At 41.2% G+C, this 17518-nt stretch overlaps 1 protein-coding gene across 1 annotated transcript in view; it reads left to right on the forward strand.

Moving 5' to 3' along the window:
- LOC136858139 (uncharacterized) overlaps positions 1–17518 on the forward strand; it is a 138189-nt gene that overhangs the window by 48070 nt on the left and 72601 nt on the right. The window lies entirely within an intron of this gene.

The following is a 17518-nucleotide window of genomic DNA, read 5'->3' on the forward strand; positions in this document are numbered from 1 at the left end:
GAGGAATTACTGCCAGGTACAGTCTGAAGCCTGCACCAAGCAAGATCAGTTTTCTAACGAAAGGTGATTTGTTGTTCACTATAAGTAGCTGACCTACAACTGAAGGGGCGTAAAGGGGAGCCACGGTTGCCTCGTTCCATTTGATTAATTCAACCTGTCTCATTTACTCCGCGTCTTCTGACATTCTTATGTTACACGAATGTAGAGTCATTTCTCTGGCTTTGACTCAATTTATCTTTCTCCGAACGTCTCGTTTTAGCTTCAACTGTTTGTCTCTGTACTGCATATTTCATCTCTTCCTCGTTTACCTTTGTTTACTCTTTTCGTCTTTCTCTTGGAATTTTAGCACGTTGGATGGTCGGCTCATTGAAGAAAAATTGATTTAACACACATACGGCCGTTCTTCGTCTTCTTCTTAATCTGTTTACCCTCCAGGGTCGGTTTTCCCCTCGGACTTAGCGTGGGATCCCACCTCTACCGCCTCAAGGGCAGTGTCCTGGAGCGTCAGACTCTGGGTCGGGGATACAACTGGGCAGGATGACCAGTACCTCGCCCAGGCGGCCTCACGTGCTATGCTGAACAGGAACCTTGCGGGGGATGGAAAGATTGGAAGGGATAGACAAGGAAGAGGGAAGGAAGCGGCCGTGGTCTTAAGTTAGGTACTATCCCGGCATTTCCTTGGAGGAGAAGTGGGAAACCACAGAAAACCACTTCCAGGATGGCTGAGGTGGAAATTGAACCCACCTCTACTCATTTGACCTCCAGAGGCTGAGTGGACTCCGTTCCATCCCTCGTACCACTTTTCAAATTTCGTGGCAGAACCGGGAATCGAACCCGGGCCTCCGGGGGTGTCAGCTAATCACACTAACCACTACACCCCAGAGGCGGACACATACAGCCGTTGACGATTGAAAATTGAAATGAACGACGTGATATATGATAGTAGGGAGGGAGAGGATTAAGCCCAGTTAAATAATAATAATAATAATAATAATAATAATAATAATAATAATAATAATAATAATAATAATAATAATAATAATAATAATAATAAATGTATGGCCTCAGCTACGGTGTGCAGACATTTCAATTTGACGCCATCTGGCTGTCTAATCGTCAGTTTCGACGTTCTGTTTTACTCTAGGCCTACTAGATGGCATGCGCAATAGGAAGACCGCGATCAATAATCCAAGGTGTTATCGACACATATAAAAGCAATGGAGGGGTACAAACCAAAGTAGGGAGAGGACAGAAACCAGTGTTGCAGGACAGAGGTAAACGTATCATAATCCGACAATTCTGCAAAGACCCACATGCAAGTATTCCCAAACTGACGTCTGATGTAGTGTCCACGATTAATCGATCGGTGTCATGTGAAACCGTTAGCAGGACACTAAGATCGGCAAACTTCCATGGACGAGTGTCAAGGAAGAAGCCATGGTGGATTAGTGAGATGAACCAACGGAAAGGACTAAGGTTCGCTAAAGTATACAGAAATAGTTCAGATGGCTTCTGGAACTCTGTGCTTTTTAGCGATGGGAGTAAATTTAACATCTTCGGATCAGATGGCTGTCGGTACGTGCGGCGGCAACCTAATACAGCCTATGAAGAAGGCAAAGTACGTCCGTCGGTGAAACATTATGGTGGTTCGGTAATGGTATGGAGCTGAATGTCTCCCTCTAGAGTGGGTAATCTGCACATTATTGGCACGAAAATGGACCAGTCTGTGTACATTTCCATACTGAACAAGAACATCAAACAAAGTGCAGCCAAACTGGAACTAGGTGCCCCCTCTTATTTCCAGCAAGATAACGACCCCAAGCACACCGCTCACAATGTGCGGTTTTGGATGTTATATAACGTACCGAAAAGACTGGAAACACCCGCACAATCACCGGACCTCAATCCTATTGAGAATGAAAGTGGCACTTGGAGAAAAAGAATGGAAGCACATAAAGTGACCAGGAAGTAACAACTCAAGAGGGTCCTACAGGAGGAATGGAGCAAGATTTCACCGTCGTTTACGAAGAAACTCGTGGACTCTATGCCAAACAGACTGGAAGCAGTGGTGCGATCTAAAGGACGTGTAATCAAGTACCGAATAAGTGGATATCTGCTGAAATTATATCATTATACACTCTCTTTTTTGGTGTACTTCAGTTTTGTGTGACCGATAGGAAACATTTTCGTTCGTTTTTGTATAGCCAGTGAGTATATAGGTTGAACAGTTATTATATTTTGTAACCAGATGGTCGTGCAATGCATTTATTTTTCATAATACATAATGTGAAAGAGTGCCTCCGTGGCTCAGGCGGCAGCGCGTCGGCCTCTCACCACCGGGTTCTGTAGTTTAAAACCCGGTCACTCCATGTGAGATTTGTGCTGGACAAAGCGGAGGCTGGACAGGTTTTTCTCCGTGTATTCCGGTTTTCCGTGTCATATTTCATTCCAACAACACTCTCCTATATAATTTCATTTCATTTCATCTGTTATTCATTAATAATTTCCCCAGAGGAATGCGACAGGCTTCGGCAGCCGGCACAATCCCTATCCTCGCGGCTTGATGGGGGCTTCATTCATTCCATTCCTGACTCAGTCGAATGACTGGAAACAGCCTGAGGTTTTTCATTTTCACATAACGTGAAAGAAGTACATATTTTGCGTTAATGTATCCCTAGCCGATTGGTGTACGTTCAATTATGTGAGCCACTGTGTATTTCTTGTATTTATATGGATACCCACTTTTATGAAAAATATACAAACCTTCCGAGAAATAGAGTGACAAGTTACTGATATTGATTATTAATTATCTGTTTCCCTAAATTTGTAAAAGTTTCCAAAAACGTGTGAGCATAATTTTAGAATGATTCTAGAAACATATTTTGTGAGGCTCCTTGACTGAATGGTCAGTGTCGCGGCCTTTGATTCAGAGGCTTCCGTGTTCAATTTTCGGCCGGATCGGTGATTTTTTTTGCTAGGGGCTTTACGTCGCGCCGACACAGATAGGTCTTATGGCGACGACGGGATAGGAAAGGCCTAGGAGTTGGAAGGAAGCGGCCGTGGCCTTAATTAAGGTACAGCCCCAGCATTTGCCTGGTGTGAAAATGGGAAACCACGGAAAAACATTTTCAGGGCTGCCGATAGTGGGATTCGAACCTGCTATCTCCCGGATGCAAGCTCACAGCCGCGCGCCTCTACGCGCACAGGCAACTCGCCCGGTGATCGGTGATTTTAACCACGCTTAGTTCATTCCTCTGATTCGGGAGCTGGATGTTTGTGTATGTTTCGATATTCACATCGTCATGCACATACAAATTACCACACTACCAACCACCACAGAAACATACAATAGTGAATATATCTCTTCGCGTAGAGTTGTCATCAGGAGGAGTATTCGGACGTAAAATAGGGCGAAATTCACAAGTGTGGCATAATATGCACCACATTTCCACCAAGGTGAAAAATAATGCAGCGGAATATGAAGCTTTCTTTCTTTCTTTCTTTTGCAATTTGTTTTACGACGTACCGACACAGATGATGGCGACAGTGGGATGGGAAAGGACTAGGACTGGGAGTGGAAAGGAAGCGGCCGTGGTCTTAATTAATGTACAGTCTCAGCATTTTCCTGGGGTGAAAATGGGAAACCACGGAAAACCATGTTCAGGGTGGACGACAGTGAGGCTCAAACCCACAATCTCCCGAATGCAAGCTCACAGATGTCCAACCCTAACTTCAAGGCAACTCGCGCGGTGAATAATAAGAAGAAGAAGTTTCTAGAAAATTATTTGAAAAATACACAACACCTCGTTCTTGATTATTCTTCTCTCCACAAATCAACTAGTTTCAAGTATGATTTTATGAAACATTGTCATTATCGTTAATGGCAGATGAAGCAGCTAGTTGTGGTCTAATTGATACTTAGACTGTTTCTTTGCAAGATGAGGTCGGAATGAGTGCACCTGCTGGCACTCTCTGACTATGGGATGCTGACAGCTTTCTAATTTGGACCGCATATGAGGTTAATTAGTGAGTGCAATGGACGAAGATGAGCCTTCTCCTCGCTCTCATGTACTCTCTTCCATGTATTTTATTGTCATTCTTCCAAGGTATGAAGGTGTGATACGGTAATTAATAGTCCTCTGAACTTCTTGATCTTTTGTTTGCTAAGATTAGTCAATTATTTACTTTTTTGAGTAATGAATACTATACGGTCGACATTCGTGAGGCAGGTGGTAAAAACAATAAACTATATTTCGAGAATATATTAGCAATAAGAATATGTATTTGCTTTTTCTTCCTTTGTTTCAAGTAACGCATGGTTGCATACATGTATCCTACCAGGGGTTGTCGACAGCCTGTAGTGATACGAAATACTGATTCGTAATAAACATTTCGGGGTGGAATCTTGTGCGAGAGAGAATAAATGTTTTAAACCTGGAGATAGTCATGCTGAGTAGCTCAGGCGATAGAGCGCTGGCTTTCTGAGCTCACGTTCGCAGATTCGATCCCTGCTCAATCCGGTGGTATTTGAAGGTGCTCATATACATCAGTGTCGTGTTGGTTGTTTTTAGAGGCACATAAGAGAACTCCTGTGAGGAAAATTTCCGATACCTTGGCGTCTCCTAAAACCATAAAAGCAGTTAGTGGGACGTAAAACGAATAACGTTACTTTTAAACCTGCAGAAAACGTTTTGGTACTTCTGCAAAGGGCTTGAGATTTCTTCGCGAACAATCACATGTACTTAGCGAATGTGAGACCTGTCTGATAACATGCATAAAGCTATTGCAAATGGCATACGAATCATATTATTTTCCTTTACGGGTAATCAAAATATTTTGGACAATTTTCTAAATATTATTCTAAATAAAATATAGTCGTGTATCCAGGTGTTTCTGGTAATACATTTGCGCATAAGCTCCAGAAAAGTTCCTAATGAACCATAAATGGAAAGTTCTTCTCTGTTACTAAGTCTGTGCACTTCTGGTTTGCAAATGAAATGCAGAGAATTGCTCGTCTTTTTGGACATGCTTTACATCCAAAATGTGATCTCCTCGCTGCATTCCCTCCACATTCAATTCAGGAAAAAATTTGCATTGGATAAAAAATTTAATTCATCACTCTATGCAATCATAGACAAAAATACGTATTCGAACTCACTTTATCACACAGTGGTGTCACCCAGAATCCAGAGATGGACGTGCGTGGACTTTACGTGTGTAAACTTTCATACAATCGATAGTTTCATTATTGCCGTCCTTAAGAGATGCACAACTAAAGTTTGATTGTTTCGATATAGAACCAGTATTGTGTGAATTTTTAACACCTAAGCACTGGATATCTACAAAAGGTGTTGTTTCTCATTTGTGTCGCGGTGCGTGAGTTATGCACCCTGTTACAAAGCAGGGTAGCTAAGTCCTAAGTTTGAGATTCCAGCCTACTACTACAAGTACAACAATTAATATTACATGCTCACGTAAGTATAATACTTTACAAACTAAAAGAAATTCGGAAATATTTAGCATGTTGGAAGAAATATTTACGAACATCCAACGTGTTCAATTTCTATCATTCTAAAGGTTTCAACAGGAAAAATTCATTATAGTTCAGCTGTTATTGTTGACTCTTGCAGCGATGTGTTTTGTCCTGCGTATCTGTGAGAGTATACACTGTCTGTTAACGAGTAATATTACGCAGTCTCTAGTATTGTGATTAACAACAATAACTTTAGCAAACATTTGAAATAAGCGTCTCAAGATTGTAAATAAACGTTGTTGTTCTTTTTGTGTTTTTTTTTTTTTTTTTTTTTTTTACAATTTGCTTTACGTCACACCGACACAGATAGGTGTTATGGCGACGATGGGATAGGAAAGGGCTAGGAGTACGCAGGAAGCGAACATGGCCTTAATTAAGGTACAGCCCCAGCATTTGCCTGGTGTGAAAATGGGAAATCACGGTAAACCATCTTCGGGGCTGCCGATAGTGGGTTAAGAACCCACTATCTCCCGAATGGAACTTCACAGCTGCGCGACTCTAACCACACGGCCAACTCGCTCGGTCCAGCATGTTGTGGATTATGATCACGAAGGATCTTAACTAAGCTATCAAGCCTGACATTTTAAGAAAGTTTAATATTAAAATATTGCGAAAAAGTTTCCTTGATTTTGTAATCAACATTTTATTTCTATTCATGATTATGTGCCACTGGATGTCCGTAAGTGCTGGCAAATCTTACGACACGACACTGGCGTGTTTGATCATTTTAAAATAAGTTGCCACTGAACTGTGACTGAACCCACCACATTGGAAACAGCCATCTGAGCCACTCGGCCTGGCACGTCTGCTAAAATTGACTTATTTTCTACTCTGCTCTATCCGGTCCATGGCTAAATGGTTGGCGTGTTGGTCTTTGGTCACAGGGGTCCCGGGTTCGATACCCAACAGGGTCGAGAATTTTAACATTCATTGGTTAATTTCGCTGACACGAGGCTGGGAGTATGTGTCGTCTTCATCATCATTTTATCCCCAGCACTACGCGCAGGTCGCCTACGGGAATCAAATCAAAAGACCTGCACCTGGCGAGGCGAACATGTCCTCGGAAAGTTACGGAAGCAGTTTAAATAAAAACCATCATCCGAATATAGTTTTTTCGTTCGATCGTCCAGTTACTGCACTGCATTAGCCGCTTACTCTGAGTGGACAAGAGTAAACAGGTGGTAGTCACATGGTGACGAGTTGTCTCGTGGTGTGTCGTCACTGTGACGCAAACAATGCTAAGAATACAAGGGTCAGATCCACCTCTGGGTAACCTTGCAGCTCGGCCAGCCCACGAACACTGCTCTCATTCTAATTGTGCTGCTTCATCTAAACACTAGATCTGTTGTTCACTATCCACAGTGGTTGCCAGAAACACATGCACTTTTTTCGGTTTCTTTTGTGGCGAAATTTTTGGGATTTTTCTACCACCTATATGCATTCTTGGCGCTTTTGAATTTTATTCTACTTAACATATCAATCAATATGCCGCAGAATATGAGAGTAGAATGAGACAAGCATTCTCTACCTCACTAAATAATTAATTCTTTTTTTTTTTTTTGCAACTTGCTTTACGTCGCACCGATACAGATAGGTCTTGTGGCGGCGATGGAATAGGAAAGGCCTAGGAGTGGGAAGGAAGCGGCCGGTGTGAAAAATGGGAAACCACGGAAAATCATCTTCAGGGCTGCCGACAGTGGGGTTCGAAACCACTATCTCCGGATGCAATCTCACAGCTGCGTGGCCCTAACCACACGGCCAACTCTCCAGGTAAATAATGATTTCAATCAGCAATTTGCTGCTCTTACTCGGACATATCAGCAGTGTAGTTCACTTAAAACCAAGAAAATTTGCTGTTTTACACGACTGTTGATATCGTAATCATTCCCACGGGGCCTCTTGTTTTGTGTAGAATCTGAAGCATAGGGACTTGACACTTCATTTTAAAGAATCCCACGTGCATTTCATTGGATTAGAATTGCGATCTCCTTCGTAAGAAGGCAGGCACGATGTCACTCAACTACCACCCGACCCACTCCCCACATCTGCAGTTTAAACTGCCATGACCCCTGATGTCCTGTACTGCCCCAGTCCGGTAGTGGTAAACATCGTTCTAGCGGGAAGAAAACGTGTTATTAAAATTATTTTAACATTAATCGTAAAAAAATAATTGAGGTGGATGAAAAGGAACGTAAGACGAAAGACTCCCTAAACCTAGCAAACCTAATACCGTTGAGGTCGGAAGAGAACAGGAGTTGACCAAAAGTGATCGGACAGATGTGGCAGTACAGAGAAACTTTACGTTAGTAAGTAGAACAAATGCTGGACTGCGCTGGGATCACCACGCTATGTCTCACAATGTGTGATCCTTTCAGAATCAAGGAAGGTGTAAATTCCCATTGAATCTTTATTAAATACTAGATCATACTGTATTTGGTGATACTGTATTTTGAATAATTCTCTTTTCTGGGATAACATAAGTCGTACTTAGCAGGTGTCTATTTTTTTAAAATGTTCAGCGTAGCGACTTTCGATTCATAGTTCCTGGATTCGATTCCCGGACGGGACGGGAATTTTACCTGTGTTTGGTTAATACAGTAGTTGGATGTACCCAACAGCCATCATTAACGTTGCCTCTTTTCGTCCGGGATTCGTAAATTTTAAATGAGACAATTCTTCACCATTCTTCAGAGGGTCAGTTAATTCCGTTTCAGATTATAGTACCAAGAAGTATTCTGAGACAGGAACAGAAATGTAACCCAACTCTACCGGACAGCAGTCACATACACCATGCTTTTGGCTAGGTAATGGAATATTCACAGACACAGCGCTAACTTAGCGCAGACCGTCTAGAAGATGGCTGGATATGTGTTTAGAAGGCATAGGAATATTTATCATTTCGAAACTAATTTCCAAGCAAACAACAGAAAGATATTTTCACCTTTCTATTACAAAAACGTTGAATTTTAGCGCTTGGATTCGTATTAGTACAACGAATTAAATTAGATAATAAAACGATCCCGTGAAAAGTAGATCTTGAAAAGATGTTCGCGAAAATAGTCGAGACTGTATTAGTTACATATACTGTGTATACACATCTCTTAGATTATTTCATTATTCCCTTCATCAAGAGCTACCCATGAGACTTTTTATTATAGATTATTATTTTTAAATGGTCTATATTTTATACAAAGAGATGTTCGATTGCGCAGGCGGTTTCCATAATGAGGTTCAAATATGAAGCACACTTTAAACGGTCCTAGACCAAGCTCGATAGCTGCAGTCGCTTAAGTGCGGCCAGTATCCAGTAATCGGTAGATAGTGGGTTCGAGCCCCACTGTCGGCAGCCCTGAAGATGGTTTTCCGTGGTTTCCCATTTTCACACCAGGCAAATGCCGGGGCTGTACCTTAATTAAGGCCACGGTCGCTTCCTTCCAATTCCTAGGCCTTTCTTATCCCATCATCGCAATAAGACCTATCTGTGTCGGTGCGACGTAAAGCAAAAAAAAAGAAAAAAGAAAACGGTCGGAGGAGAGGGAAAGGAGACATAGTGAGGAGATGAAGAAGAATGAACAACAAAGGATAAAGCATTGAAATTGTCACGGAGTCCCCAGAAGACCTTAACAGAGAAATAATAATAATAATAATAATAATAATAATAATAATAATAATAATAATAATAATAATAATAATAATAATATCCTTCAATTGCTATGGATTTTGAGAACCCGGAGTTCTGAAAGTTTTACTTAATGGAGATTTATATTTCTTTTCTGGAATATTTAAGTAGTCATAAGCGCAAACCGGCTGCACCGAGATTCAAATCTGCAACTCTAAGCATAATGTAAAACAGCCAGCCAGAGCCTTAAATTATCGCACTCGCGCTAATTACATACTTGTATGTAGGTGCTTATATTCGACTTAATAAGTTAATATTTGAAGAACAAAGGTGTTCTTGTAACTCTTTGGTGTTACCAAGGGCGCAAGAAATGAAAACACGACCAGCGTCGATCTCTAGAAGGATGTATTTACCGATTAGGCCAGGGCAGTGCATGAACGAAATGACCACACTTCGAACCTTCATATGCTCAGTAGCTTCTGTGTTGAGTAACTCTGGCAAAGACAAGACACTATGATTTCTTTTGGCGGTGGTTGCCCATTGAAACCTACCACCCTGAGTATTCACCCATCTTACGTGTTCAGGTTACTTTTGCCCTTAGTTTTGAACGTTTGATTTCAACAGGTGCGTATAGATCACCCATAATTATGTGATCAGTTCCACTAAAAGTTCGTACTTGGGGATTCTCAAGCCTGGAAGTGATCCGCTTGCGATATTTATGCCCGACGCATTTAGACGTAGGATAAAGCTACACCAGATGCTGGTACGTCAAAGAGCTTGGCAACGAGTTATCACGTAGTGTGCGGATCAGTAACAGAATAAAACCATGACGTCTTCAAGGAATAAATATAGCGTTTCTTCTGCTCCATTGAGTCTGTGCTTGATACTGCTTATGATAGGCATAGCTTGTGCCATCTCGCTCGTTCTATTTAGTCCAAAGTTGAATACGCTGATGTAGCAACCAAAAGATTAATCAAATAGTAAAGGAACTTTGAAGCCACAGTGCAGTGGTGATTGCTATTTAAGAAACAAAAGAACGTGCTTGTTATGCCTCATGGCATAAATCGTAAGAAGAGGTTTAAGCAGAGTCCTATTGCCTTAAAGAAAGGAAGAGCTATGGATGAGAATGAGAGTTGACTGGGGGAGTTTACTGTGGAAATATGCAATGGAAAGGTGGCACAAGTAAACGGAAAGAGTGCCAGGGTCAGTTTCCATCCTGTGATGGTCACGCATGTGTCACATGGTTTGAACTCCTGGGAGAAAATTATAATTTTGTGCCGACTATAGTACCTTTATAACACGACAAATCTGAACACATGATCTATTCCTTTAGTAACAATGGCAAACTCTGGCAGGCTATAAAGAATTCCAAAGTGTTCAACCAATGTTTTATTCAGTCGTTAACAATTCAGTCATCTCTTAGAGGTAATAGTCGTTCAACACGCTGTAGGAAGATTTGATTGATGTCTGAATTGTTAGCGAATGGATGGAGATAACGACGCGCGTGGCGATGAGCCAATACAATTGACAGTGGACAGTTTTATTGAGATGTGTGACGTTGTTAGGGAGTGACTCGATGGGATTTAGTGTTCTTAACATAACAGTTACTGTGACCTTGAAATAGACTTTCAGTTGAGTAGATATCGAAGAGATATTAAGTTCGTTCGTTCGTAATCAGTTTACCCTCCTGGGTCGGTTTTTCCCTCGGACTCAGCGAGGGATCCCACCTCTACAACCTCAAGGGCAGTGTCATGGAGCTTCAGACTCTGGGTCTGCGGAAACAACTGGGGAGGATGACCTCGCCCAGGCGGCCTCACCTGCTATGCTGAACAGGGGCCTTGTGGGGGGATGGGACGATTGGAAAGGATAGACAAGGAAGAGGGAAGGAAGCGGACGTGGCCTTAAGTTAGGTTCCATCCCGGCATTTGTCTGGAGGAGAAGTGGGAAACCACGGAAAACCACTTCGAGGATGGCTGAGGAGGGAATCGAACCCCCCTCTACTCAGTTGACCTCCCGAGGCTGAGTGGACCCCGTTCCAGCCCTCGTACCACATTTCAAGTTTCGTGGCAGAGCCGGGAATCGAACCCGAGCCTCAGGGGGTGGCAGCTAATCACACTAACCAGTACACCACAGAGGCGGACATAGATGCTAAGTACAGAACGAAAGCGGCCAACAGGCAGGAACACGAAACGTTCAGATTTCACGTCCGATACTACAGCTATTGTGTTACGGTGTCCTTGATCATTCTTGTTTTCTTGCCAGAGATCAGTTATTGCGACCGTCAATGCAGCCCAGGTGAAAATTTGATCGTGCACCGAGTCACTGCGTACCTAGGTTCTGCGATGTGCATAGCACGTATCTAGGAGGAAACTCGAAGCAACAGTCTGACCACTAGCAGCAAGTTAAATGCTTAGAAATGAGGTCGACTACCCGCCAGAGAAGGGGTAGGGGTTCGAGGGGTTAGGAGGCTAGAGAAATGCATAATGAGTCAAAATATATTCGTGAGTCATTATTTCGCCACGGCTGGTCTTCAGAACTGAGAACCGTTCGCATAAGCTGTCTCTCAGTCGTGAGGGATTTGCCAGCATGAGGGTTCATAAGAAAAAAGCAAGAAACCCTAAACCTAACCAGATAAAGTACCAACAGATGTAATGGTCTAACTACTCAACTCCCAAACCGAGTGTTGCGGGTTCTAATCCTGGATATAAAGGGTGGAATTTTCACTAGGACCAAGGCGCGGGGTGAAGCATGGGAAGGAGACACCGGAAGAAAATCCATCCAGAGAAGCATAGACCCTGTTTCACATAATGATGACGCGTTCGACCCGGCTCACTCCGGTAGTATTCGAAGGTTCTCAAATACACCTGCTTCATTGTGGTAGATTTACTGGCATTGCGGTGTTTCGCTAGTGGCTTAAAGTTACACTAGCACAGTGAAGGTTTTCGGTAACGCAAGGATCGGAAAAGGTTAGTATTGGGAAGGAAGTTACCGTGGCCCAAATTAAGGTACAACCTCGTGTGCGGATGGGAAACCACGGAGAAACATCCTCAGGGCTGCCGACGATGGGATTAGAATCCATCATCTCCCGAATGCAACCTCACAGCTACTTAACGCTAACCACACCGTAAGTGTATTAGTAGGACGTAAAATGAACATAATCACACACACACGATGGCATATAAAAAGGAACGACAAAGAAGTGATATAATACATGAACAGACAAGGGAATGTCTACACTACATGCCAGCTGAACGAGCTATGTTAGCGCAAAAGTTTACCGATTATTATCTGTGATGCCGTTCGGGGATTCCCTCAATCCCCTTTGCATTAGCTATGACTGTCGTAAGGTTCTGTCAGTCACATCTTCAACCGCAGAAACTATGCTTAAGGGAAATCGGAGTCTTAAAAACGGAAAACGTACTGATTCTAGATTTTCGTACCAGGAAATAATTTAAAATTTTGTCATAAACGTTGGTGTATCATTTGTTTCTAACGCTTGCTAAATTATAGTTTACAATATACCATTATTCACGTAGTTCTATTGTAATCTTCCCTTTTCCTAAATCAATACTGATACAGAAGGCATTGGATTCCATGAATATATAGTAAAATACTTCGTTCTTTACATTGGTGTATTATCATAATACGTATGACTGTCCAGAGTAAACTTAATTTTGGATGACAAATATCACAATTTACAGTGTGTCACTGATTCGGACCAAGCCTGATCTTAATTTTGAGATAAATTTCCTGGAAAGCCATTTAAGACGTCAAAATAATATATTGTAGACTTTTTCCGATGACTTTCCCACAACTTCAATTTCCATAAGAATAAGGCATATTATTTCAAAACCTACTGCATTTGTCAACATCGAATTATTAAATTGTTTTTATGGATTGTTGTGTATTAATCTGATGAAAATTTTTAGTTGTGCTGCCAATTAAACTTAAGAACAAATTGATAATTTTTTCTTGATCATGACATTTCTGGATAAAAATTGAAGAAAAAATGAAACACTAGATCAAAAATGAATCCATGGGCAGTAAAGTGTGTATTCTTCTATACTTATGCCTAATTTGACATCTAATTTAATAGTAATCTCACACAAGCAGCTTTTTTTGAAGGCTTACAACAGGAATTCTTTCATTTCTAATGTTGGTAAAAGCGAGAGGTCTTTCCTTTCAGGATTTTAAACAGAGATGAGAAGTAATTAAAAGCAATCAAACGAATTACTTGTAATGAATACTTTTTAAGTAATTTTTACTTGTAATCATAACATTCACAAAATGAAACTCTCACTCGTAATTTTCTTATTACCGGGTGAGTTGGCCGTGCGATTAGGAGCGCGCAGCTGTAAGCTTGCGTCCGAGAGATAGTAGGCAGCCCTGAAGATGGTTTTCCGTGGTTTCCATTATCTTAATTAAGGCCACGGCCGCTTCCTTCCCATTCCTAAGACTTTCCTGTCCCATCGTCGCCGTAAGACCTATCTATGTCAATGCGACGTAAAGCAATAGCAAAAAAAAAAAAAAAAAAAAAATGGATATCCGCCTCTGTGGTGTAGCGGTTAGTGTGGTTAGCTGCCAACCCCGGAGGCACTGGTTCGATTTTCGGCTCTGCCACGAAATTTAAAAATTGGTACGGGGACTGGAACGGGATCCACTCAGCCTCGAGAGATCAACTGAGTAGAGGTGGGTTCGATTCCCACCTCAGCCATCCTCGAAGTGTTTTCCGTGGTTTCCCACCTCTTATCTAGGCAAATGTTGGGATGGAACTTAAGGCCACGACTGATTACTTTCCTCATCCTTACCTATCCCTTCCCCACAAGGCCCCTGTCCATCATAGCAGGTGAGGCCGCCTGAGTGAGGCCCTGGTCCTCCTCCCTAGTTGTATCCCCGACTAAGTGTCTCACGCTCCAGGACACTGCCCTTCAGGCGACAGAGGTGAGATCCATTGCTTAGTCCAAAATAAAAACCAACCCTGGGTGGTAAACGGATTAAATAATAATAATAATAATAATAATAATAATAATAATAATAATAATAATAATAATAATAATTGTCTCCTTGAATTAAAATTGTGATCGTTACATTTTACTAATTGTTATCTTGTACATCGTAACAAGAGCTTGGAAACGAACCAGTGCTGGATGAGATACTTTCTTACCTCTCTAGCTACCAAAGACACCAAATTTATTTATTTATTTATTTATTTATTTATTTATTTATTTATTTATTTATTTATTTATTTATTTATTTATTTATTTATTTATTTATTTTTGCTAGTTGCTTTACGTCGCACCGACACAGATAGATCTTATGGCAACGATGGGACAGGAAAGGGCTAGGAGTGGGAAGGAAGCGGCCGTGGCCTTAGTTAAGGTACAGCCACAGCATTTGCCTGGTGTGAAAATGTGAAACCACGGAAAACCATTTTCAGGGCTGCCGACAGTGGGGTTCGAACATACTATTTCCCGAATACTGGATACTGGCCGCACTTAAGCGACTGCAGCTATCGAGCTTGGTGACCCCAAATTTATCCTACAATATCCATCACTATTGAGGATGCTCTAAAAATTAAAAACAGGCATTTCAATAAGAACCCTTGAAAAGCGTCTTTGAAAAAAATGCAAAGATGCACTTTCCCGCAAGAGGTCGAGACTTAGAGATGAGAAATTCAAAAACCATTTATTTTGTCAAATAAGTGGCAAATTATTGTAAATGCTTGAAATCACAAAATAAAAATTATGGGAAACAATCAATTTGAAAGTTCCAAGGCATCATGCATAGTTCTCTTGCGTGATGATAGCCACATAATGTTTCAATAGCAAAATACACAAAGTCAAGTACGGTATTACCGTATAATATATTTTCCTTGCAAACCTTAGTATCATTCCAGCAGTATGTGAAAAATACGGTAATGGGAATTATTTCCTTAAAACTGGCATTGTCCGCCTCTGTGGTGTAGTGGTTAGTGCGATTAGCTGCCACCCTCGGAGGCCCGGGTTCGATTCCTGGCTCTGCCACGAAATTTGAAAAGTGGTACGAGGGCTGGAACGGGGTCCATCCAGCTTCGGGAGGTCAACTGAGTAAAGGGGGGTTCGATTCCCATCTCAGCCATCCTCGAAGTGGTTTTCCGTGGTTTCTCGCTTCTTCTCCAGGCAAATGCCGGGATGGTACCTAACTTAAGGCCACGGCCGCTTCTTTCCCTCTTTGTTGTCCATACTTTCCCATCTTCCCATTCCCCCACAAGTCCTCTGTTCAGCATAGCAGGTGAGGCCTTCTGGGCGAGCTACTGGTCCTCGTCCCCAGTTGTTTCTCCTCAACCCAAAGTCTCACGCTCAAGACACTGCCCTTGAGTTGGAAGAGGTGGTATCCCTCGCTGAGTCCGAGATAAAAAACCAAGCCTGGAGGGTAAACAGATTAAGAAAGAGAAAGAAAGCCTTGCGTTTAGTGAAGTAATTGTAACTTTACTGATCACAGTTCTTGCTGAAAATATTTGTAATTGTAATTGAGTACAATGTTTTTCATATAACTGTAATTCATCGCAGTTACTTCTTCTTTGTACTTTTCCCATACTTTATTTTAACAATTAAATCTTGTCACGTGAGTTCAGTTATCCTGTGTATAAATTTTCATTACAATTGAATCACTGGTTCTAAAGGTAGGCGAATGATATTGGAAGAAGAGCAATCTGATATGTAAATCAGTCGGTACCGCCTTAGCAGCTTCATTGCACGAGTGTTGTTAACAAAATACTTCGATCATAGTTTCTAGTATTTCACATATTCAGTATAATGTGTACCTCTGTAGAAAAAACTACTGAACGCATAATGTTCAAATTTTCATTAAATTTTTAGAACAATAACGAAGAACCTCTTAACTAAAATCGTAGTACCGTCTTTCTCTTTGTTGGCATTAGAGAGACATATATTTCCTTTCAAGGATTTAAGAGGATTTGAGTAAAAAAAATCTTACCCAAGTTAAAGGAATAACTTTATTCTAGTACATTAACCTTACAAAGGATGTCAAAACAGCCCTCATTAAAAAGAAAATGGTACCTAGAGGTTTTTGTGCAGTATAGGGATATACACATGTCGAGTTTTAACGCCGATGAGGCAGGACATTCCAAAAGTATTTTTGTGATTATTTAACCCATTAGTTCAATGACCAAATCTGTATAAGAATATCAGGAACTTCAACGAATCGACGGCCGTCTATCACCACAATGTTATCATTTTCGTGTTATCATTTTTATTTCGTCGCACCTACAGTACGTGCACTTGTCTTTATTTCATTTCATGAGAAGAGTGCACTGAAACATCTTCAAAAACACCTTTGACCACAGACCACGCAATCAGCTGGACGTAACTGTGTTATTCTAATGAAGCCGACAACCGACACATTGGAATACTGCGGACCAAAGTGTTTAAACGTAAAAATAAAACAATAAATTTTGGTGCTGAACGTTTTTTCTCTGTATAGGTTATGAATGTCTACTCTGTGCATTTAATTTGTTTAAAATATATGCACTTTTGTTATCAATACTTTTTTACTTTGATAGTTATTCGCTAAATAGTCGATATGAATACAACTCGAGCTCCAGAAACTACTGGATAATATCCCTCGTAGCTCACGAATTTATCGATATCGTTATATTACGACAGACAATTCCGATAGAAGCCCCTTTTGTTGTACCAAAATATCAAGAATGGCGCCTATGTTCATGAAAAAATTAACTCAACACCGGTGAAAATTTCGGATGGGTGGTGTATTTTTCAAAATTACGAATTATAGGTAGGCCTGTATATAATATTTTCTTTATGATTTATTATTATATTACAAAAGGAAACTTGCGAAAAAGGAAACACTAGTTTATGCACTGATTAGATAATTAAAAATGTTATTGGTGTTAAGTCTTCTTTTACGTGCTGGTAAATCTACCGACACAGGGCTGAAATATATTTGAATACTTCCGAATATCACCGGACAGAGCCAGGATCTAACCTGCCAACTTGGGCTCCGAAAGCCACCACCTTAACAGTCTGAACCACTCAGTCGGAGTTACTGATTTGAAATTTGAAGTATACTTCCGTAGCTTTGTCACAGAAGTGTTTTCTTTTAGAAGTTATATAAGAACGGAGTTTGGAGGTATGTCCGGCCAATATGAGAGTTCCACGCTCGAATCCACGAGAAGGTTATGATTCTCGCATAAGTACTGAAGTTGTGTTATCGTGTTGATATATGAAAATATACTGGATGATTCAAAGCAACACCGGCAACGTTTAGTATGTTGAAGAAGTCGCATTGCTCACTTTTTACGACGGAAGCCATGTCCGTAAATGGATGGTTTACCGGGTGAGTTGGCC

The sequence above is a fragment of the Anabrus simplex genome, chromosome 1 (genome assembly GCF_040414725.1).
Source record: "Anabrus simplex isolate iqAnaSimp1 chromosome 1, ASM4041472v1, whole genome shotgun sequence".
Classification (NCBI taxonomy): Eukaryota; Metazoa; Arthropoda; class Insecta; order Orthoptera; family Tettigoniidae; genus Anabrus; species Anabrus simplex.